This window comes from Rhincodon typus, chromosome 25 (assembly GCF_021869965.1).
Source record: "Rhincodon typus isolate 14 chromosome 25, sRhiTyp1.1, whole genome shotgun sequence".
NCBI lineage: Eukaryota > Metazoa > Chordata > Chondrichthyes > Orectolobiformes > Rhincodontidae > Rhincodon > Rhincodon typus.
Window position 1 is genome coordinate 44,364,474 of NC_063356.1, and position 7,472 is coordinate 44,371,945.

Below are 7,472 nucleotides of genomic sequence, written 5' to 3' on the forward strand. Positions count from 1 at the left end.
AATTATGATAGAAATAATAGCAGAACATTTGGAAAATGATAATCTAATCAAGCAGAGTCAGCATGGCTTCATGAAAGGGAAATAGTGTCTGATTAATTTATTAGAGGTTTCAAGAAAGCCTGAACCAGAGTAGATAGAGGGGAGCCAGTAGATGAATTGTATTTGGACTTCCAGAAGGCATTTGACAAGGTACCTCACAGAAAGTTAAGGCATAAGATAAAAGCCCATGATATGGAGGTAGTGTATTGGTGTGGATAGAGAATTAACTAATGGGTGGAAACAGCAAGTGGGGATGAGGAGTATTTTTACAGGTTGGTGACCTGTGACCAGTGGGGTTCCACAGGGATCAGCGCTGAGACCACAGCTGTTTACAGTAAATGTTAATGACATGGAGGAGAAAGTGAATGTACTGCAGCCAAATTTGCAGTTGATACAAAAATAGGTAGATAAACAAATTGCAAGAGGAATGCAAACCATTTACAAAGAGATAACGATAGGTTAAGTAAGTGGGCAAAAAGTTGGCAAATGGACTATGATGTGGGAAAATGAGAAGCTATTCATTTTGGAAGGAAGAACAAAAGAGCATAGTATTATTTGAATGAAGAAAAACTGCAGAAACTGCAACCAAAGGGACTTGGGGAACTCGTGCATGAAACACAAAGCTAGCACACAGGTACAGTAGGTAATCGGGAATGCTAATGGAACGTTGGCCCTTATTTCAAGGGGTTTGGAGTATAAGAGCAGGGAAGTCTTACTGCAACTGTACGAGGTTCTGGTGAGACGGCATCTGGAGTAATGTGAATTGTTTTGGTTACTTTGTTTAAGGAAAGATAGCATTTCGTTGGAGCTAGTTCAGAGAAGGTTGATTCCTGGTATGGAGGGATTGTCTCATGAGCAAAGGTTAAACAGTTTGGGACTCTACTCATAGGAATTTAGAAGAATCAGAGGTGATCTCATTGAAACATACAATTCTTAAGGGGCTTAACAGGATAAATGCTGAGAGATGTTTCCCTTCATGAGTCCTTGTGTATATTTAGGGCTGAGATCAATAGATTCTTGATCATTAGAGGAATCAAGGGTTACAGGGAAAACACAGGAAAGTGGATGTGAGGAATGTTGGAATAAGCCATGATCCTACTGAGTAGCAGGCCAGGCGCGAGGGGCTAAGCAGCCTACTCTTGTTTCTATTTCTTATAGTCTAAGAGATTCCAGCAGAGAGCTCATCAGAGATCATAGCAGTGGTGCTAGGAAAGATCACAGCAATGATTCCAAGAGTGAACATAACAGTGATGCCAACAGCGATCCCAGCAGAAATCCTGAGAACAGGAGGAGGCCATTCAGCCCATCAAGCCTACCCCATCATTCAATACAAGCATGGTTGATCAAACACTTCAATGTCTTTTACCCACCTCACGCTGTGTAATCAGAAATCAATCAAGGCCAACATTAAACATAGTCAAAGACTGACCTCCCACAGCCCTCTGTGGTAGAAAGTTCCAAAAGTTCATAGGCATCTGTATAAAAAGTATTCTCTTCATCTTGAGCTAAGTTGTATCACCCTTACTTTTAGATTATGTCCCCTGGTTTTAGATTCACCAAGCAGGGGAAACATCTTACCTGCATCAACCTTGCTGTTCCTTTAAGTCCTTCATAGGTTTCAATGAAATCACCTCTCATTCTTCAAACTTCTAGGGAAACAGGCCCAATTTGTCCAACCTCTCTTCACAGGAGCAAGTCCAGTGAACATTTGTTGCACTCCCTCTATGGCAGTAATACCTTTCCTGAGATAAGGAGATGAAAACGCCACATAATACTCCAGACTCAGTCTTACCAAGTTTCTATACAATTGAAATAAGCCTTCACTACTCCTGTACTCAAATCCTCTTGCAATAAGGCTAACATTTCCATTAGTCTCCCTAATAGCTTGCTGCACCTGCATGTTACCCTTCAGTGACTTACTGACAACACCTAGGTCCCTTTGTACATCTACACTTTCCAACCTCTTACTACTGAAGGAATACTCTGCACATCCCTTTCTCCTGCTAAAACTTTCATTTTTCCATGTTATATTGCATCGTTCTAGTCCATTCACTAAGACTCCCAAATTCTCCTGAAGAAACATAGAAACAAAGAAAGTAAGGGCATGAGTAGTCCATTCAGTCCTTCAAGCCTGCTCTGCCATTCATTATGATCATGGCTCATATTTAATTAATTTGCTAGAGATCTTCAAAAATGTAATAAGCAAGATGGATAATGGAGTTCCTGTAGGTGTAGTATATTTAGATTTTCAGAAGGCAATTGATAAGGTGACGGCCAAAATGTTAATACACAAGGTAAGATCGCATGGGGTTATGGGTAATCTATTAGCTTGAACAGAGGATTGGTTAACCAGCAGAAAGTAGAGAGTCAGGATAAATGGAAGTTGCTGGAAAAGCTCAGCAGATCTGGCAGTATCCATGAAGAGAAATCAGAGTTAACGTTTTTCTGGCTGGCAAGATGTAACTAGTTGGGTACCACAAGATTTGGTCCTCAGGTCCCAACTATTTACAATCTATATTAATGACTTGGATGTGGGGATAGAAAATATTGTAGCCAAATTTGCACATGACACTAAAACAGGCGGGAAAGTAAGCTGTAATAAAGAAATAAGAAATGTACAAATGGATATGAACATGTTAGGTGAATGGCCAAAATTTGGCAGACGAAGTTTAATATGCATAAGTGTGAGCTTACCTATTTTAATCAGAGGAATAGAAAGGTAGCTCAGTATACAAATTGAGAGAAATTTCAGAATATTTTGGTGCAGAGGGATCTGAGTGTCCTTGTGTATGAATCACAGAAAACTAGTTGCAGGGACAGCAGGTAATTAGGAACACAAATGGAATTTTGGCATTTAATGCTGACAGAATAGAGTGTAAAAGTTGGGAAGTGTTGCTGCAACTGTAAAAAGCATTAATGACACCACACCTGGAGTATTGCTTACAATTTTGGTCCCCAAAATTTGAGGGATGAAGTTGTATTGGAGGCGGTTCAGTGGAAGTACACTGGATTGATTCCAGAGATTAGGGGTTTGTCTTATGAAGAAACATTCAGCAGTTTAGGTCTATACTCACCGGAGTTTAACAGAATGAGAGGTGATCTAATGGAGCTATACAAAATGCTAAAGGGATTGACAAAATAGATATGGAGAGAATGTTTCCTCATATGGGGCAATCTAGAATGAGAGGTCATAGTTTTAGGATAAGGGGTAGGAAATTTAAAAGACATTAGGAGAAATTATCTATCTAGAGTCATACAGCATGGAAACAGACCCTTTGGTCCAACCAGTCCATGCTGACCATAATCCCAAACTAAACTAGTCCCACCTGCCAGTACTTGGCCCATATCCTTCAAACATTTCTTATTTGTGTACTTATCTAAATGTCTTTTAAACATTGTAACTGTACCCGCATCCACCATTCCTCTGGAGGTTCATTCCATACATGAACAACTCTTTGTGCAAAACAATTGCTCTCATGTCTTTTTAAAATCTTTCTCCTGCCACCTTAAAAAATATGTCCCCTAGTCTTGAAATCACCCATCCTAGGGAAAGGGCACCTGCCATTCACCTTATCTATATCCTTCATGATTTTATAGACCTCTATAAGGTCACCTCTCAACCTCGTTATGCTCCAGTGAGAAAAGTCCCAGTCTATCCAGCCTCTCTTTACAACCCAAACCTTCCATTCCCAGCAACATCCTAGTAAATCTCTTCTGAAGCCTCTCCAACTTAATAATATCCTTTCTACAACAGTGAGACCAGGCTGGACACTGTACTCCAGAAAAGGCCTCACCAATGTCTTGAACAATCTCAACATAATGTCCCAACTCCTGTGCTCAAAGATCTGAACAATGAAGGCAAGCATGCTAAACACCTTCTTAACCAACCTATCTAAATGTGATGCAAACTTCAAAGAATTATGTGCCTGAACCTCTCGGTCTCCCTGTTCTATGACACTAGCCAAGGCCCTACCTTTAATTGTATAAGTCCTGTCCTTGTTTGTTTTACCAAAATGCAATACCTTGCATTTAACCAAATTAAACTCCATCTGCTTCTCTTCAGCCCATTGACATAATCGATTAAGATCTCTTTGTAATCTTAGATAACCTTTTTCACTGTACACTATACCACCAATCTTGGTGCCATCTGCAAACTTACTAACCATGCTTTCATTATCCTCATCTAAATCATTTATTTAAATGACAAACAAAAGTGGACCCAGCACCGATCCCTGTGGAACACGGCTGGTCACAGGCCTCCAGTCCGAAAAACAACCCTCTACCATTGCTCTCCATCTCTAGCCGTCAGCCAATTTTGTATCCAATTACCAAGTTCACCCTGAATCCCATGTGATCTAACTTTACTAATTAGTCTACCATGCGGAATGTTGTCAAAGGCTTTACTAAAGTCTAAGTAAATAATGTCTATTGCTCCCTCTCATCAATCTTTTTGGTTACTTCCTCAAAAAGATCAATCAAGCTTGTGAGACACGATCTCTCTTGCAGAAAACCATGCTGACTATCCCTAATCAGCCCTTGCCTCTCTAAACGCACATCTTTCAGAATCACTTCCAACAACTTACTCACCACCAAAGTCAGACTCACAGGTCTATAGTTCTCAGGCTTCTCCTTACATCCCTTCTTAAACAAAGGCACAACATTAGCCACTTTCCAGTCCTGTGGCACCTCACCTGTATTTATAAATGATATAAATATTTCTGCAAGGTTATACGCAATTCCCTCCCACAACATCCTGGGATACATTGGATCAGGTCTCAGAGATTTATCCACCTTTATGTTTTCTAAGACCTATAGCACTTCCTCTTCTATAATGCGAACTGTTTTCCAAACATCAATATTTCCCTGCATTCTCTAGCCTCCATTTCTTTCTCTACAGTAAAAACTGACAAAACATTCAACACAAAGATGTCTTTTTTGATCTTTAAGGGAGCCTATAGTTGCTCTCTTGCTCTTAATTTACTTGTAAAATCTTTTTGGATTATCCTTACCCTTATTTTCCAAGGCTCTCTCATAACCTCTCACTACCTTCCTGATCTGCCTCTAAAGATTCTCCCTGCACTCTTTATATTGTCCAAGAGATTCATTTGAACCCATTAGATTTATATTTAACGTATGAATCATTTTTATTCTTGACTAGAACCTCAATATCTTTATTTATTCATTGTTCTCTAATCCTTCCAGCATTGCCTTTCACTCTAACAGGAACATTATGACTCTAAACTCTCATTATCACAATTTGTCAGACGTCCCTTTTCATGTGAAGTCTACTCCAATCTATTTTTGTTTCGTATCATTAAAATTTACCTTACTCCAATTGAAAACTTTGATTCTTATGGATGGCTTATCCTTTTCCATAACTGTTTTAAAACAAATAGAATTATGATCACTAGACCCATGTGTTCCCCTATTATCACTCTAGTCACTTGCCCTGTCTTATTACTCAAGAGAAGGCCACGTTTTGCTCCTTCTCCAGTAGGAACATTGACATATTGATAGAGAAAATCTTCTTGAACACATTTAACAAATTCTTCACCATTGAAATCTTTAACACTATGGTAGTCCCAGTCAATGTTTGGAAAATTAATATCACCTACTATTGCAACCTTTCTATACTTACATGTATAGAACATAGAACAGTACAGCACAGTACAGGCCCTTCGGCCCACGATATTGTGCCGAACTCTTACCCTAAGCCTAAGGTCTATCTAACCTCCACCCCTACCTTATACTATCATCCATATGCCTATCTAATAGCCGCTTAAATGCCCCTAATGAGGCCGACTCCACTACCCTCTCCGGCAATGCATTCCACGCCCCTACCACTCTGAGTAAAGAGCCTACCTCTGACATCTCCCTGATATCTACCTCCTTTCACTTTAAAACTATGCCCCCTGTAATAGCTACCTCCACCCTAGGAAAAAGTCTCTGGCTGTCTATACCTCTGATCTATACCTCTGATCATTTTGTACACCTCTATCAAGTCACCTCTCGTCCTTCATCGTTCTAAAGAGAAAAGCTCTAGCTCTCTCAACCTTTCCTCGAAAGGCCTTCCCTCCATTCCAGGCAACATCATGGTAAATCTCCTCTGCACCTTTTCCAACGCCTCCAGATCTGTCCTGTAATGAGGTGACCAGAACTGGACACAATACTCCAGATGTGGCCGAACCAGGCCTTTGTATACCTGGAGGATAACTTCACAGCTCTTGAACTCGATCCCTCTATTAATGAAAGCTAACACACCATACGCCTTCTTAACACTCTATCCACCTGGGTGGTAGCTTTCAGGGAACTGTGGACATGAACCCCAAGATCCCTCTGCACCTCCACACTGCCAAGAATCTTTCCGTTAACCCTGTATTCTGCTTTCAAGTTTGTCCTTCCAAAATGAATGTATGTGAGATCCTTCTACATATTTGTTCCTCAATTTCCCTCTGACTGTTTGAAGGTCTATAGCACAGTCCCATGACTTGACACATACTGCAGGTGTACACATCATTTGGCCTTCTGACCCACCAACCTGCAAATCAAATTTTTTTTTGTTACCCTTGGAATAAGTATGGACCTACAATGAAAATTTACCAAGCTATTTCTCTGGAAGAAAGAAAAAAATTCTAGAGACTTAAATGCAAACTATAAACCCAACTTTTAATTGGAAATACTGACTGAGACTACTCAGCAATCAGCTGCTTTCCCTGCACTCATGAAGTCAGGCTGCCGTTGGTATCAGGACACATATTCCTCTCGATCTGTACCTTGTTTCCTCTCTCTCTGGAGATGTTATTTATCTGAGTGAACCTTAATTAAAGCATTTCTTTCCCATTCTGTGCCAAAATCCTACTTTGACCCAAATTCTCAGTTACTCACTTTAACTTGGTCTCACTGCAGGTATAGACTCCCTCACCCTAGCCATATGGCCTTGTTGATCCCAGCAATGATCCTAGTGATGCTCTCGATAGACAATGCTGCAGGGAACACCACAAGAAACCACTTCACACCAGTCTTAGGAACGACTGTTAACTCCTGTACTCTCTGTTTTGTAGGTGTCTTTCAAGTCATCTTGTGTTCACATGACCATGTCATCATGAGGGTTCAGTAGTAAATCGAAGACCTTCAGAAAATCAATGAAAACAACATTCACTGCATTGGCATCACCTACATGTTTTGTTCATCTTCAAACATTTTAATAAGGTCAGCAAAACGTCACTCTCATTTTGAGAAATTCAGGCTGATAATTTTTGACTATAACCCTTATATCTTGGTAGATGCAGGGTGAAATGACTTCGTGTATCCTCAGGGAGCAGGGCGCACAGGATGCGGGAGGTGTGTATACAAGGAGACGGGTGTACGGGGTGCGGGAGGAGTACATACAGGGAGACGGGTGTACGGGGTGCGGGAGGTGTACATACAGGGAG